Source organism: Anas acuta, chromosome 14 (assembly GCF_963932015.1).
Source record: "Anas acuta chromosome 14, bAnaAcu1.1, whole genome shotgun sequence".
NCBI classification, from domain to species: domain Eukaryota; kingdom Metazoa; phylum Chordata; class Aves; order Anseriformes; family Anatidae; genus Anas; species Anas acuta.
Window position 1 is genome coordinate 13,631,095 of NC_088992.1, and position 17,595 is coordinate 13,648,689.

General features: G+C 53.6%; 1 protein-coding gene across 1 annotated transcript in view; it reads right to left on the reverse strand.

The window, feature by feature from the left end:
- The window catches only part of CTNNA1 (catenin alpha 1), a 111,574-nt gene extending 109,834 nt beyond the window's left edge, over positions 1 to 1,740 (reverse strand). The window contains exon 1 of the mRNA XM_068698147.1: positions 1,579 to 1,740. The gene's annotated coding sequence lies outside the window, so the exon portion shown is untranslated. The remainder of the gene's footprint in view (positions 1 to 1,578) is intronic.
- Positions 1,741 to 17,595: the final 15,855 nt, after the last annotated feature.

The following is a 17,595-nucleotide window of genomic DNA, read 5'->3' on the forward strand; positions in this document are numbered from 1 at the left end:
AGACCCACGGAAGCCCTGTGAAGAAGCTGTACATTAACGTTTGCCATTACACGTCAGACCCTGGAAATGCTGATGTTTCACAAAGCTGGAGGATGTACCGAGACGTAAATATACGCTTCAGTATTTTAAAGTCAGGGCAGGATTTCTAATCTCTGCCCGCTGCGCTCCCCCCTGCCACCTTGGGTAAACTTTTAATCTCGGATGCGGAGGCCTATTATTAGAGCTGGCTGAAAAAACATGAACGACTGAAGGCACATTGTTTGTTATGGACAAGGTTGGGGCAAAGCATTTTAAAAACAAAAACTAAGTCATTGTCTGTTTCTCCTGAGAAAAGTCAAAGGCATTTCCTTCCAAAAGGGCTTCTCTGTGAACAGCAAACTGTTAATGACTCAACATCAAACAATGCCCTCTTTAAACAAGAAGTTTCAATTCGGCAAGGAGAAACAACTCTCACCAAACACTTAAGGCGGCCCTAGCACCCAAAGACCCGGCGTTTTGGGCCATAAACTGGGCTTTCGGTCCATTTCAGAGCAGGCCGGAGCTGAGGAGCCCCAGCCTTTCCTGGGCTGGCCGTGGAGGCTGTGTGCTGGGAGCAAGGCGCTGCCAGCAGGGCCTCTCCCACCGCCCCCGCTTCCCCGCAGGAAAAACGCAGGAAACAACAAGGAACCGGAGCGAGCCCCGGGAACACCTTTCACAAAAACACAAAGGGAAAAGGGAAAAGGGGGGGGAGGCGAGGAGAAGCAGCACAGACCCTGGCTTAGCCCAACCCAGCCGGCCCGGGTGGGTCTGGGTGCTGCAAGCAGGATTTGGGCGCTCGCAGCCCGTGTGGGACAACACAGCTCTGGCAGGGGACACAGCCAGGGGGGGAGGCCCAAGGAGCCCCCCAGCTCCCTGCTGAACCCCAAAACCACACAGCTCCTGGGGGCTCCCAGCCCGAGACACCGTGGGGCAGGCACGGGTAGGAGCAGGCGGGTCCATCCCAATGGGCCGGGGTAAATGGGGCCGGGGGCCTTTTGGGGCACGAGCAGCAGGACAAAACTTGTGGCCTGCAGAGGAGCTCTGCACTTCTGCCGCATGCTGCCGGGCCGGAGCCGGGCAAACAAAGTTGTGCTGAGGGGAGCCGCCGGCCCGGGCTGTGCTCGGAGCATGGGGGCACGGGCACGGGCACATTATGGCTTCAGGGGGGCCGCCCACCCACCCGAGCCCACCCCACGGCGCCCCCCACCCTCCCCAGGACCCCCCCTCAGCCCCGGGGCCGAAACCTTTTCCCCACCCCCCCCCAGCCACCGAAACTCGCCCGGAGTTGGCCGAAACCCCAGCCCCTGCCGAGCCCACACGCCCCAAAGCGCGGCCCCAGAGCCAGGCCCGGGCGGCGCCCCAGGCCCCGGGCCCGCTCCCGGAGCCCCCCCCGGGGTCCGGACCCCAAGGGGGGACCCGAGGAGCCCCCCGCGAAGGGACCCGCGGGCACGGAGCAATCCCAACCCCCCCCCCCCCCCCCATACCCAACTCCCCCCACTCCGGCCCGGCCAAAAGTTTCCAAGCGGCCCCAAGGCGGCGAGGGGCGGCCCCGAGAGTTACCGGGGAGCTGGCGGAGGGCCCCGGCCGCTCTCTACTCGCTGCTGCCCGGCCCCCGGCCGCTTTGTCCCGGCCGCCGCCCGCTGCCGTCCCGCGGAGGCTCTGGGCTCTTCCGGCGCCTCCCGCCGCCGCTCCCCGCCCCGCGCCGCCCGGCCCGGCCCGGCCGCTCCCCGCGGCGCCGCCCCCGCAGCGCCCGCGGCCAGGTGAGGGCTGGGGGGGGCCCGGCCGCCGGCCCCATGGTGGCCGCAGTGTCCCCGCGGCTCCCCTCGGCCCTTCCCCGGGGGTCCGGGCCCGCAGCAGGGCCTGCTTCAGGCTGTGCTGGGCTCGGTCCCGAGGTGGGATCGAAGTTTGCAGCGGGAACTCCTCGTGGGGAGGGAAAATGGCCGTGGTGGTGATCGGCTCAGGCACTGCGCTGGGAAACACCACCAAGGGAACCACCACCTAACACAAGTCTGCTGCTAAACCACGTCCCTCAGCACCATGTCTGTTAAACACACTCCATCACCCCCTGACAGCCTGTCCCAGTGCCCCACCACCCCTTCCGTGAGGAAATTCTTCCCAATGTCCAAGCCAAACCTCCCCTGGCACAACCCAAGGCCACTGCCTCAGGTCCTTTCACTTGAGGAGTGAAACTAACACCTGACTGCAACCTCCCATCGGGTCGCCTTGGAGAGCTGTGAGGCCTCTCGGCCTCCTTTTATACAGACTAAGCAGCCCCAGTTCCTTCGGCCACTCCTCATATGTCTTGTTTCCGCTGAAGAGGTTTGTGGGCTGCCCGAGGATGGCGACATCCAAAGTCCAAGCCATGGTTGTTGACTGGGGCGTTACCGAGTCATAATTAATCTTCTGATATCTCATTTCAGCAAGAGAAAACATCCATTGTACCCTTGGTTGTGAGAGTTCATAAAAAAGTTTGAGGCAGCCTTTACCTTCCTGGGCTGCTGCAGGGTGCAAGGATAGCAAACCGACTGGGAAACTGGTAGGGGCCTTACAAGAAAATGGAGGAAAAATTGGAGCTCAGTTCCTCTGGGGTTATGTAAAATGGTGTTTTCTTTTGGAAAAATAATGTATAGTATTTTAACATTCTTGAGAGCCATTGCTTTCAGGAAAAGTCTTGTTTTCATGCAAATGTCTCCAATGATGAAAATGCAGACAAGAAGGGATACAGGAGGAAATCCGTGACATAAAAGCACCGCCAAGCAGTGACAAGGCAGATGTGGGGGATTTCCTGAGCTGGGGTTTGCTATTTCCAGTGTCTGGCGTAATCAGCACCAGAGCCCCTGCCAGAAGAGAGAGAGTTTTTAGGAGCTGAACATTAGTCAATGGAGGTAGATTTGTGGATAGGAAGAGCTGCCTTTAAGGAGTAATTTATTTCAAACACGTTGAAAAATGTCAGTGACCGTTTTTATCCTGTACCAAATGACTGGGATTTTTCACAGTATGTTTTGACATGACTTTTAATTCAAATATCCCTACAGAACTTATGCTTGCTTGCACTGGATTGTGAAAACAAATGAATAAATTTAATACATTTCATGACTCATTTACCGATATTTCTGAGATACCTGAATCTATTTGCTCCGTCCTTTGATATTAATCAAAATACACAGAGACTGGGCGACCATCGGGGAGTGTACGTCCGAGCTTTCTAATTTAGCCGAGGGAGCAAAGAGCTTGTGTAGGTTCCCCAGTGGCCAGCCCCCAGCCAGAGTTACCACAGAGGCACGCAGCGGTTTATGACTGCGATTTTCCTCCGGGTCCGGGTTCGATGACATTAAAAGGACCCCGTTTCCTATTTTTGCCATACTTCTGCAAGCCGTTCCTGCAGGAAGACAGACGGTGTCCTGCAGCGATTTAGATTGCATTTTTCCTTCCTGCAGGTTTAATCCAAGAAAGGGATCCAAGACAGGGAAATAAATGCAATGCCCCTGTTTTACAATCCAGAAAGAAAATAGGGATCAAGAGTCCGACCTTGTGAGCAAAGTTAATCGACAGAAAGCAAGATCTATAATTATGATACTGAAACGTTAGTTATTAAAATAATATAGGGTGCTCAGTGTCTTAACAAACAGACTCCCCTTCAGAAACATAGAGAAAACAGATTTTTTAGCTCTTTGTACTTCCTGCTTATACCAAACCATTAATATATTGGTGTCAGTTGCACCAGGGATTCAAACTACTCATTTCTGATCTGTAGCATACTCTCAGTAAAATTGAGTTTACACTTCAATAGCTTGCTTTCTTTCATTACTCCTTTTAATATCATGTCTTGGCCTCCTGTGGTGGCTTCCGCATTCGTCGGTTTTGCACGTCTCACATCCTTTCAGGACAAAATGTCAGATTAAAAAAAAAGTCCCTTTTAAAACTACAAACTCAAAGGTAGAAGGCCTGGAGTGGTGGAGAATCACACGTTCTGTACTGTGCTGCTGAAAAGCAAAGCAAAAAGTAGGCAATCAGCTGGCAGCTCTGTTGGTTCGTGGATCAAGTTAAAAGACTCAGCAAACAAAAAACAAAATCATGTAAAAATAGAGCCAGCTAGGTTGGGATTGGACTTTGTCTCTTAATTAACAGCTCACTCTGGAACATGGTGGCAGGCTCTGTCAACGAGACTGAAATGCGGGGTGTTGTTTAGACAGGCACCCAGGAACAATAGCTAGCACTTCCCATCCAGCAAATGTCATTAAGACAGCATCAGGCTGTGCCAGCAGCTGAAATCCAATCCATTTTCTGAAATGAGTCAGAAGTTTTCTGCTTGACCCTGAATCTCCCTTTTAACAATGTTTGTGGTTTTGTAATTCCATTTTCTTGTAGGTTTTTTTTTTCACCGTGTTTTTCTCACCCCTTTTCACTAGGTAAAAAGCAAATATAAACCCAGGGAGAGAACAGGCGAGGAGGAGAGGCTGCTGCAGCGATACCGCAAGTAGGTTGTTAAGCACAAAACAAACAAACGCTTTCAGTCCTGTCTCTATTAGGGCAAAACGAGGTGTAGCACGTCACAGCAGGCCACGGCTGGCGATTGCGCACTGCTGGCAACATAACTGCATTAGTCAGAGGTGTGTGCAAGGGCAATCCCTGCCTAGTGCTGCCGAAGGATACCCGTGTGGGTGTAGTCACAGCAGCAAAGCTGCCCTTTCACCATTATAACCCAGGGTAGGTTTCTGTGCCAAGCAAGGGTCTTGTTTATATAGCACCTGGTGTACCTGTGCTGTCTATTAGTCACAGCATACGCGGGGTCTAAATGATGTGCTTTAGCTAGAATTGGATTTTCTGTTTCTGTGACAACATTACTGAAAGTAAAATAGTTGCTCTATGCATACATTCATGCCTGTTTCAAAGCGTACACTTGATCTTTGTGTATGTGTGCTTTTGTGTGTGTGTGTTTTTTTAATACAAGCATTTCAGTTTTATTATTTCTGAGAACTCATCATTGAAGCAAAGTGAGAAGTGTAAAGACAGGACTGCTGGGTCAAGGGGTGGTAATGGGGGAATCGAGAGAAAATGGGAGAGGGAAGGAGATGAAAGGAATGAGGGAGAGAAGTGGGAAGGATGCAGAGCAATGCTGGTGGAAGTTGCTGCAGAAGAGGCTGAATGGTGAGTGGGAAGAGTAAAAATAAGTTAAAAGATAAAATAATCTGAGGGTCCAAATAGCAGGGGGTAGAGGCTTTCTGCAAGCCGATGCCATGCCGTGCAGGAAGGACAGCTACAGAGGAGTGACAGGGTGCAGAGCTTTGTCACCTCTGCCCATCCCTGCCTCACTGCCCATCTCTTGGTCTGCCAGCATGGGGGGCAGGGACAGGGCAGGGGCCTCGCAGCTGAGTGGGCTTCACTCTGGGGCTTACCCCAGAAAGCAGCGTCCCCTCGGGTGGCTCTGGTGAAGCCAGTGATGTAGCACAGTGAGACAAAGTGAAGGGTCTGGCACAAACACCATCTCACGCATGGTGTGGCACTGAGTCCCAGGGGCTCCCCAGTGTCAGTCTCAGCGTCCCCACGCAGCTGGGAGGCATCACCATTCCTCCGCAGGGCTCCTCACACTAAGGAATAAGAAACTCTCCCAGGATCCAGTTAGGAATCTGCACAGCCAGGAAATAAATCTCAATGTCCTGGGGCGATGGATGCCTCAGGATTGTGCTAGCAGAGTGGAAACACTGGTAGGTGCTGCTTTTGGTGGGACTGCAGCCGCACCACCTGAGCCGTGCATTGCAGAGCTAAAGCACCCACCTCAATTAAAGAAACCTGAGTCAGGAGAACAGCTTTACCGGTTCATCTGCACCTACACCAGGGGCTCATGCTGGCATCGCGGGCTGCCTGGGGATGGGACTTGCTGCCTCCAAGCTCAGCATGATCTGTTCCAGCCAGGGCTACAGCCACGGTGCTTGTCCTGCCCGGTGACTCCAGGGCTTACAACTACTTCATTCACCATCACTGCCCACTGTCTCAAAGAAAAATGTTCTACTGGAAACATGCTGTGCTTCATTCTTAGGAAGCTACTGGATCCTAACAAGCACTGTCTCTTCCTCTGCTGCTAAATGTTCCTGGGGCCTGCAGAAAGAGAAAGCGATCTGTAACACCAGCATGACCCCAAACCCAGGGGCTGGCAGCACGGGTCAGCATCCTCCCCCCTCCCACGGCATGGGCATCCTGGAAAAACAGGCGGAAACCCTAATGAGGAGAAATTATGCTGTCCCAAAAGAGTCAGCATGAACTGGGTTCACTGGTTGCTGCTTTGCCAGCAGTGCAGCCAGAGCAGTTTGCATTCACCTCCCGTTCGCACAGCCTTTGTGTAATAAACTGCCGTAGCCCCAGAGAAGGGAACATTCAAAAAAGTGCCCTGAGGCAATGCATAGCAGAAGCCTGAGAATCCTACTGTATGAGTCACTGACCTCCACACGCTGCATCTATTTTAGCCTTTAATTAATAAGGTTTTACATTTCTTTGGCACTTTCCATCTGGGAAGATACTAAAATGCTGTGAAGACTAAGGGCATACAGAACCACTGAAATGTGGTTCCCAGAGAGGTGGGACTGTGCAGGGAAGGAAAGCTTAGCCAAGGGCACTGGGAGAACATTCTTAATTTTAAATAGAGCCTCCGTTATATCACTGAGCATTTCATATCCACGGAGAGTAGAAGATTTTAGTTTCTAAGGCACCACTTGAATAAATAAAGAAAGCAATCTACAGTGCTTATCCTGGGGGGACGCAGTGCAAAACAAGTGCTGGGTGATTTTAATTTAGGGTGCTAGAGGACCCCGAGATAACCCGCAAATTTAAGGCATCATTGGATCAAGGCTTTCCTCCTTCCCGACGAATATGTTATTTCCCAATGCTAGACAAAGGCAGAAGCCAGTGGAGGAAACAAATCCCGTGCTGCCAGCAGCTGGCCCTGCACTGGAGCATCCAGAGGCTTCAGCAAGACAAAATCTGGCCCCAAACACCAAGTGGGACAATGGAGGAAGCACCGTGGAAACCCTCCTGCTGTCCCACGGCCAAGGTGACCTGGAGGGGAGCTGGTGCTTCTCTGCAGCAGCACCGATCCCTTCCTTCCACCCCCAAAAGGTTGAGCTAATTGAAGGAAGCTTTCTGCCCAGCTGACCTCCCCAGCAGAGATGTTTGTGCCCATGAGCTGGGCCCGGTGCAGTGCTACACCGAGGGGACAGAAGCACTGGTCAGCCGCAGCTGACACCCCCCTTGCTAAACCCTTGGCCAAAATAGGCTGGGAACAGTTGGCTGCAAGGAGATTTCAAAGGGATGTCAGCATTCTCTTTTTCTCCATGCAATTCCAGCCTATTTTTATCCGCCTCTTTCTGGAAGAGATACACGGGCATGGCCAGGGCGAGTCGTAAACTTTCATTGCTTCCTGAGGAGAAATTGCAGGCAAATTACAGGCTGGCGCACTCCTTTTATGTCTGTGCTGCTCGGGGCATGTCAGTGCTGCTGCATTCCTTCCTGCCCTGACACATTCCTCGCCACTGTGTCCCCCCTGACGGACACGGGCACTGCTGGTGTGTCTCCATGCTTAAAACACCCGGCACGCTCACCACGGGGTGAGCTCTCAGTGGGTGGCTGCAGAAACACCCCCCGGGTGGGCCGAGTGCCTCGGCATTCCCAAGGAGCAGGGATTACTGGCAGATAATCACCTCTTTCTCGTGAAGACAAATGCGTATGGTTTTTATTCTTTTGCGCCAGCAGGGAAACTGAGGCACGGCAGGTTGGTGGCACTCTCAGATATAAGCAGTGGAAAAAACCCAAACTCGTGTCCCCACCATCCCCAACCCCTGCGTCCAAGCTCAGGTCTTGCCCCTCTCCTCCCTGCGGCTGGCAATCCCCCGACACGTGGCTCTCTGGGCATTGAAACTCCCTCCAAAGGGAGACATGCTGTCGTCAAGGTGAAAAGTATTGCTGCTGAAATGTGATCAAAGAGGGAGTTATCAACTTAAGTGTACTCAGGAGTTTCTGTTTCAGACAAGAGAGTTATCATCGAGAAACCAATCTTATAAGGTAGCTGCTATTGACAGGGAAATAAAAGGAATACAGTTCTTACCAGACAGACCTAAGTTGCTCCAAATTGCTGTCAGCTTGAAATATCTCACTGGTAATTTGTTTTCAAATCCTTTCTCCCTAAATTTGATTTGTTGCTGTACAGTGGAAGATCTATTCTGCATGGCATCTCGGAGAGCAGTCCTCGTGTCCTCTCGCCAATTGTTTGTGAGCTATCACTTCTGAGAGTTGGCAGCATTTATTATAAAAAGGGACATCATCACTTGAAAAGCAGATTTTGTCTGAGGACACGGATCTGCTGCCGTTACAAATAGCAGCTAGGATCACTGGGAAGAAAGTCATCAGGGGAAAAAAAAATAATCACATTTCCTCCCCATCCTTCAGCTTGTCTGCATGGGCAGCTGGCCATGCTCTGCGGCCGTATCCTGGGGCACGGAAAGGATGGGGCAGTATTTCCCTGCTATTTCCTCCTGTTTTCCCAAGAAGGCTGGAATAAATACTTCCAGCGGGATACTTTTTAACCAGGGGAAGGATTAGTGGGGTTTCCTACCCCCCGAGGTATTGCTGCAAGAGCATCACGCCCAGCAAATGTATTTGCTGATTTTATGCTGATCTACTTTCCTCTCATGCAAAGGAAGAAAAAGTAACGCTGACTTCGGAAGCATCCTGCTGGGTTCACTGATGCTGGGGCACGTCTGAGGTTTCCCCATGCTTCTGAACAACCATCCCCAGCTCTTCAGAGACCTGCATGGCTTTACAGCACAGGCAGAGCAGAATACAGCGTATATCCCCGGCACTTGCTTACTTCTGTGTCTTTCCAGGAGAGCATTGGCAATTTCAGCGTATTTTGGCTCAGCAGCTCGGTGGCAGCACCCATAGGTGGCATTGCCATGGGCAGGGCACATCAGGTGCTTGACCCCAAAGCTCTGGGCAGATCTTGGTGCCACCACGCATGGGGGGAACAGGAGGGCTGGGAGCAGGTGGAGGACACAAAGCCAGCAGTCGCTGCAAAGGCTCGAGCACAGCGAGAAAACGCAGCACAAATTCAGCCAGCTGTAATTCTGCCACACGGCCAGCCCTGACATCGCATCAGGGAAAGCTCCACTTAAGCAATTGTAACATCACCGGAAAGATTGAATTAGGGAAAAAAGGAAGGAACATAAACCTCCCACTATTGTTATTTTCAGAGAGCAGTGACGGGAAGAGCCGGTTGAAAGGCCTTGAGGCTCAGAGCTGTTATTTCTGTCTGGAAACCAGCCACAAAAAAGGAACAAACACCCTGGCTATGGGAGAGCTCTGCCCAGGCTCACCCCGGGGCCCTGTCCCCAGCCACGTCCTGTCCAGGGCATCAAACCCCCAGGAGGCACCGCCAGGCTTTGGGACGCTGCCGTGTCCCCAAGCACGGGGACATTTCCCCTCTCTGCAGGAGCAGGTTGGAGCAGCACAAGTCCACCTCTCGCTGTTCAAAAAGACATCAGCGCCTCAGATCCAAACCCCTTCTGGAGCCTCATGGCAGAAAGTGCTCAATTATAGCTGAAATACTAGGGAAAAACCCAGACAACCTTGTTTGTCCTGCTGGAGCCGAGCACGGCCGTCCCCACCACGCAGCACTCGCACGGTGCCCAGGAACAGCGAGACCCCAGGGGGAGCAGTGCCCAACACAGGGTGTGAGCACCCAGAGCAGAGCCAGTTCACGCAGGGTCAGGCCCAAATTATCACCATCCTGAGGTGTGCCTGCTAGTTATCGGTGCTAATTATCACCAATTAGCTGGGTGGCTCCTTAAGTCAAGCTCAGGGAGAAAGGACAGGTTTTGTAGACCTACGGGTGTTGCATCAGAGGGAGATTGAACAGCTTTAGGAGGGAGCCTGGGGGGATTCCTGCAGAGAAAGGAATTGCCCAAAGTTGTCTTTTTCCCCCCCACACCTCGATAAATGTTTTGGAAGAGCTGCAGCTTGCCAAGGGCCCTGGGCAGTGCAGGGAGCGGGCATCACAGGTCCCTGCCCAGTGAAGAACATAATTCAAGGAGACGCATGACATGAGGAGCTGTAAGAGGAGATGAAGAGGAGAGACCAGAGGACAATGTCTACATGACTGCTGGAGGGTCCTCGTTTCTTCTGATGTTTGGTAATTCTGAACACAGATCAGTAATCACAGCTGCACGGGGTTTCTTCCCCGTGCCAAGTTCACCACTATTTCTGCCCCTTGCTCACGGACAAGCATCATGTGGGGAGAACAACCTGGAGGGATGATTTGGAGCCAAACGAAGGACCCCCACTTGTCTAATTTAGGACAGAAGAAGGGAGCTACCACCTGGGGTCCCTTTCTCCTCATTACCCGTCCTGGGGTATACGGGTTGCTGGAGGGATCTGAAATCCCAACATCTTGTGCTCAGCTGCTTTGCAGTACACCTACCTGAGCAATGGTTAAAAAAAAAAAAAAAAAAGACACAAATAGAATGAGGAAAGTGCCTGTAACCATGGCAATGCTCCCAGCTCCCTCTGCAGCCCCATCCTGCCCTGCTGCGTCCCCAGGGCTGGTGGACACGGGGGAGATGGAGGTGTCCTACAGCAGGTGGGAACTGGCCCTGCTCTGGGGAAAAGGTACAGCACAGAGGGGACACTCGTCTTGGAGGTGGTCACCGTCACCTGCACCACCAGCCCCAGGGCCTGGTGACACCCATCCTCAGGACGGGACCTGCCTGGTGCAAACATTGGCACGAAGCCTCCTTGGTCCTGCTCCACCCGCAGGGAGCATCTCCTGGCTCCAGCTCCACGTTTGTCCTTGCCTTGCAGTGTGGCACTTGGGCCCTGGGGAGATTTTGGGCCACGTCCTCCAGTGAAACCTGGGTTTCAGCCCCTGGCAGCTGAGGAGCTGGTGGCTGGGCTGCCATCGGGGTACAGCTGTTTAATTCCTTCCCACCTCAGTGCTGCCTTCTCGCACAGCTCCGTTCGCTAGGTCTGCACACAGAATATTAGGGATTAATGAGACAGGTGATTAAATACAGCTCTGCTTAAATTCAGTCCCAAGAGAACGGCTGTGGAACTGCCCTGCTGTGAATTAGGCAATAAAGCGGGGGAAAGCAGCGAACATGGCAGGGACTGGTTCTGTTTCATTAGCGCTCCCGTGCCGAACGGCCCCAGCACCTCTGCCGGGCAGAAAGGCAGCAGGGGCAATGGCAGCGTGATTTTGGCAACCCTGTGCAGGCTCTGGTCTCGAGCTGCCATCCTCAGCTGCCAAGGCCAGGCACAAATGAACATGCAAGGGTTGGAAATGCAAATGGAAGGGGAAAATGGGACAAAACAAGCCCCTTCCAGCACCTCTAAGCCACAGGCCTAAGGGAGCAGCAGCCAGCACCATCATCCCCTTCTTCCAGGGGAAGCAGGGGCAGGGATTTGTGTTGTGCAGCCCTGGGGAGCTGGGAATGCAGCAAGATCCCAGATTAAGGAAATCTCAGCCCTAGGACCATAAATAAGCCATCAGCTCTCAGCATCAAAGCCCCAAGCCCCGAGCCCAGCTGTCCCGTGCAGCCGGGGATGTCTGGGTGCTGGCAGCTCCAAGATGCCATCGAGGCTGCCCAGCCCATGCCCTCTGCTAGCAGCTTCCTTTTCTTTCCAAGACACTGGGATAAAAGCTACCCGTGAGCATCACTAAAGTGGTTAAAAGCAGATAACTTGAAAACCTCCATCTGCTTGTGAGGCTCCGCTGAGAGCCAAGAGGGCGCACAAGCTGAGCTCCTTGTGCCCAGCAGCAGGGCACAGCTCCTGCTAAAACATCTGGGTTGGTGCTCCTCCAAACCTCACGTCCAGAACAAGCAGTGCTTTACCTGCATTCAGCACAAGCTGAACACAAAGAGGCCAATTCTTGGTGGCACAGGGGTTCAAAGTTCCCATTTTCTTCCCCGTTACCCACAGGACAGGTCCAAGGGGTGCTGAGTGCTCAGGAGCAGAGCAGGCTGCCTGCAAACCTCTTCTGCTCCTCGAGGCTGGCTCAGAGTTCATGCCCCAGGCTGCAGTCTGAGGGAGCGAGCCAGCCCTGAGTGCTTCTGATGGATATAAAAAGGCTACGCAACCAGACGTGCACTTAAGCAAGTATATTACCGAGCAAAATGACTTCAGTTTGACTAAGCTAATTAAAAATGGAACAAAGCAATGATCAGATTAAGGTCATAATTAATAACTCCATAGGTTCAAATTATCCAGTCACCAAATAAATACTGCATGTCAGCGGAGGAAGCCGCAGCAGATAACTGCAGGGGATGGGTGCTTGCGCAGAGCTCTGGCGGAGGCAGCAGCAGCTCCCTGTGAGCGCAGCTCCCCGACACAGCGCGGTGGCCTTGCTCATAAGCCCTTTGGGAAGGCACTGCTCAACAACACCATAAGGATTTGTGGGATAAGCCACAAATCAACACTACAAGAAGCCACGGGGCTCAGGTCTCTGAGCAAGAGAGCCCCACGGCACGGAGCATCTCTGCCCCTGCCACCCCGCATCCCCCAGCAGCCTCGCCTGGGCCATCCCCGTGGCCACGAGCTCAGTGGTGCAGAGCAGCAGGGTGCCCTCCCAGCCAGCCCTTTGCCACCAGATTTCCCTCCAGCTCAGCAGCCAGGAGGGAGAACAGCGCTGCCATGCTCACAGCAGCTTCACAGCAGCCTTGGGCTTCTTAATTAGAAGAGACATAACTGCCTGTGGCACGGGTTTGAGGTTTGTGGCCTGCTACCCAAGTCCCCAGGAGGCTTCAGGAGAGCATGGCAGAGCCCATGCAGAGCCATGCAGAGCCCAGCATGGGGAAAACTCAGCACTTTCTGCTCATCCCGGCCACGGAGCTGGGTCTGAGCTGCAACAACACCTCCCATCCCATCCCATCCCATCCCATCCCATCCCATCCCATCCCATCCCATCCCATCCCATCCCATCCCATCCCTCGCAGGGCAGGGAGCCCTCCCAGCACACGGGGAGGGCAGGTAGGAGCATGGCAGTGGGATACCACCCAACCATCTCCCTGGATTACTGTACCAACCAAAGCTGCATACAGATTTGCTGGATGCAGGCAGGGAGCTAGAGCCAGGCAAGCAAAGTGCTGCTTCCCCTCCCCAGCACAAAGCTCCCCTGGCTCTGTACCTTGGGGTGGGTTCTCCTGGCCTTTTGTAGGCAAGAAGGTGCCAACAAGCTCCTCAGCCTGGCCACCAGCTGGGGACAGTGCTGAGCTCTGCCACCCCATCCAGGTCAGCAAGGAGCAGCAGCTTTTGGCCTCGTGAATTTGGTGCCCATCAGGTGTGGGCGAGCAGCACCTGGGGGTGACCTCCTGCTGCTGGAAGTGATGTGCTGGGAAACTACAGAGCTTGGAACAGGCCAAAGCAAAACCATTTTCCTCCATGAATACATCCTGATGCAGTTTCTCTCCACTTTTAAGCGTGGACAGAGCCTTTTGCAAACAGCCTAACAGAATTTTTACATGTACTTATGCTCAGCTGTTCTAGGAGCCTGTTGAAGACCCTCTTTTTGGGTGGCCGCATTCTTTGAAGAAGCAGCCCTACTGTAAATTGATGCTGGGATTTGGGGCATTTACATCCCAAATCCTCAGCATTTGGCCAAGTTCATATTTTAAGAGGGTTGTTACGATCCTCTGGTTGCAGGGTAGTTTTGTCTGCAGCAGCTGCAGCAGAGGAGCCAAGAATAGGAGCTTTTGCCAATTACATGATCCTACTGTTAATTATCTTCATTAAGAACATGCTGCTGGTGACATCTCCATGGCACTTGGGTCCCACGTCCCTGGAGCTGCACCTGGGGATGGATCCAGATCATTCAGGGGGCTCAGGGGTGATGGGGGTGGTGGGGCAGGGAGCATCCCATATCCCTGGGCTCTTTCCTCCCCGTGCAGGAGGAAGAGGAGGGAGACGGGGTGCCCAGGGATGCTCCAGCCCAGTCCCCAACATGTCCCCATGCTCAGGACACGAGGGATGGGGAAAGCTGAAACGTCCCCTCCTGTTCCTCCCATCCCAGTCCATTTCACAATCCCACCATCACTGTTTACAAAAAGCAAATGCTTTGCTGTGAGGTAATCCGGCTTGTTTGCAAAAGCCCCGAAGGCTCATTTTAATTGCGAGTAAATGATTCTTAACAATATAAATCAGAGCCAGCAGAGGCCGGGAGCATTTGTGATATCTTGCACTGTAACCAGGAGTCAAGAAATGAATTAGGCTCAAATTGAAAAGGGGAAGGTTTCAATCTGAAATTGGGCAAATATGAGACTTCATCAAGTCGAGATAATCACTGTGTGGGATAATAATGAGGCTTCAGCTTATCAGTTTTGCACGGAGAATCCCTCACACGCCTGCAGCAGATTTTGCTGCCATAAGCATTGCAGGAGACAGCTCCATAGGGGAGCCAACGGGGGCAAATGCTGCGGCAACCCCGTGCCCCCGGGGCTCACTGCCCGTGCCTTGGCCCCACTTTGGGTCCCAAACCCACCTCAGGGGACCCCAACACCACTGTGGGCAATTCCTGTCACATGCTTGAAACAAGCTGGTTTTGGAACTCCTTTCCAAGAAATGGCACCAACTTGCACCAGGGGAGGCCCAGAGCGGGCCTCAGGCAGAATTTGGTCCCGCAGAGGGTGGCTGAGCGCTGGGACGGGCTACCCGGGGCACTGGGGGGGTCCCCACCCTGGGGGTGTGTAAGGGACGTGTGGACGTGGTGCTTGGGGACATGGCTCAGTGGGGGCACGCGGTCGGTCGGGGGCGTCTGGGCCTGGTGAGCGCACAGCTCTCCTCCAGCCTGGGGGGCTCCATCATCCTTATCTTTCACCCAGAGCCTGGTGGTTTGTTGTGAAGGGCAGGCTCACATCCTTAACGACCTCTGTTGGCTAACCAACCCCCTGCTATCAGCCTGAACGCAGCACAAAAATAATTCCTGTAGTTTCCCAACAAGCCGGTGGTCTCCAGATATGAGCCAATAGCCCATCGGGCAAAGGGGGAAGGGTTCACACCAACGCTGCCCTCACGGCAGCACACGCCGTGCCCTTGGGAGTGGGTCGGTCATGGTGCCACGAGGAGATGCCACAAAGTCACCCACGACACTCGTGGGCTGAGCAGGGGGAAAAAAATCCTGCCTGAAGGCACGGTGGATTTTTTCTCAGCTATAAATTACATTTTTGAACCAGAGATGAAATCTCTCCTGGGAAAAGGTTGGAAAAATCTGCTGCAAACTCAGGAGAAAAATGCACTTCTGCCACTACCCATCCAGGCTGGTCCTTGGCCCCCAAGAATTGTCAGGGGGCTGCCCGAATGGGGGCTGGGGAGCAGCCCCTCGCCTTAACCCCTCACGTCTGGAGCTGCAGCTCTGGCAGGCACAGCGGTACAACCTCTGGGAAGGGCTGACCTGAAATAAAGCACTCCTTGTGCTAGCTTGTGCTCTGTCTCCTATTAATTTTCAGCGGAAATCTGCCCTGAGCCCTCCTTTATTTAATCCAGAGGAGAGGGGCGTTTAATCACGTTTCCTCTGCTCTAATTGCCTGCCCTCGCAGCGTCTCTGCTGGAGACAAGGCGATGCTCTGGGCAGGCACCTGCCGCTTGCATGCCTCGCTGTCCTGCTCAGTCCTATTTCCTTTTAAAAGTCCTTTTCCACACCTGGGGGCCATCCCATAACTGTGGAAAAAAAAAAAAAAAAAAAGGCAAAAATCAAGTTTTTGGCATCCCTGCTGGAAGAGGGGGCTGAATCCATGCCCAAAGTGGGAAACACCGGGAGCAGCGATGTATCCACGGGGTCCCAGGGCCTTTGGCGGTGCCCCAAACCCTCAAAATTCAGCATTTTTGCATAGTGCCTTGACAGATCCCCAGTGCACAATCCCCTGCTGCTCCCCGCTGCAGCTTTGCTGCGTGCAGGCTCCACAAAATGCCACTTTTCCCTGCCAGCTCCTGAAGCCCAACCAAGCCCTGCTGTGGAGTCACGCTCTGAGTCTCGCCCTGCTTCCATGCCACCTGCAATGGTGACTGGACTCGGATGGTAAAAAGATCCTCTCTTTCCCACACTGTGCCATTAGCCCGGTGAGCAGCAGGACCCCTTGGAAAGCTTCAGCAAGCGTGAAGGCAATCGCAGGGGGCAGGAGGAGAGCAGAGAGCTGCTGCTGAAGCCTGGGCTGGTACCGGCGGCTCTGTGCGAGGCCCCGTGCATGCACACACAAAGGTTTCCCTCCCTGCCTCTGCAAAACCCATGGCATGGGGTGAAGATGAGACTGCAGAGAGCCCCGAGGGGTGCAGGCAGGGGTGCTCGCAGGGGTGCTGGCCCCAGTGCCGCATCCTCGCACAAAGGCGGTGCAAGAGCAGAGGATGTTTCCTCCCTTCGCTGCCCTGCCTCAATTCCCCACTTGCAGAACAGAGACAGAAATACCTTGGTGTCTCAGCAGGGAACCAGGAAAATAAACGCGATCTTTGAGAAGCACTCAAATTTTGGCATTTCTCCATTTCGCTGCGTTTCTTTGCAATTGGAGTTTATTATGAAGAAGCCCCTTGAGGTCAGACAGCACACAGCCCTTGGAGACCTCTCTGGGGGCACCTCCTGCGCCAAGCCCCACATGAACACCCATGAGGACGGAGAGGTGGTGGGAGATCTGTGGTGCACGAGGGTTAATGGAGCAAGTTTGAGTCCCTTAATTTAAAATAAGCTTTTTCCACTGGAAGCTACCGGGCGTGTGGAGCAGCACTCATCGCTCCGGGGATGCTCAGCGCCACCGAGACAATTTCAGGAGTAAACATGGATTTTTAATGTGCTTATTATGTCCAAACAGCTTCAATAACCTTTCCCAGAGCAGTGATCAGCTTTAACATGAAATTCCAAAAATGGATTTAAGGAGAGCATCTTTGTCAGGCAGGCTGGTTAAACAGCGGCGTGCTGCTCTCAGCCCCCTGCCCCTGCTTCTCACGGTTCTGTCCCTCAGCTCCCACGCAGCTTGGGCTGCTCCTGCGGCTCCAGGAGGAAGGAGCCATCCCCATGGGGGGCTACTGTCCCTCCAGACAGCCCCTGGCCAGTTCCAGCCCCTTCTCTGCTTGCAGACATGCCCAAATTTGTTGCTCTCCAAAAGCAAGAGCTGGGCGGAGATGTGGAGATGTGCACCCAGTCTGTGCTTGGAGCTGAGCGAGCAGTGAAAATAGCTTCTGTTCCTCTTATAATCTGCGCTCCCAAATGAGACACTCAGCTCTTCATCTAAGACTGCTCCCAAAAGGCTCAGCCCGGAGTCCCAGACACACTCAAAGACACGGGCACTGCCCGGAGCTGCAGGCAGCCAGCAGGAACTCGCCCGCCGAAACCGCGGCATCGCGACACCCCCTGCTTCCCACAGCAACGAGGGAGCAGCTGGGTAACAGCCCCCATCCATCCACATGCATGCAGATAAATATCACTTTTTTATTTTTTAGCAGAGCCCTCTACCATTTCAGTCACACCACAGGTTATGTTTCCATACCACGCTTTTGATGGCACAGGGCACAGAGCGGTGCCACCACTCCCACACGGCTGCACCAAGCATTTCAGGA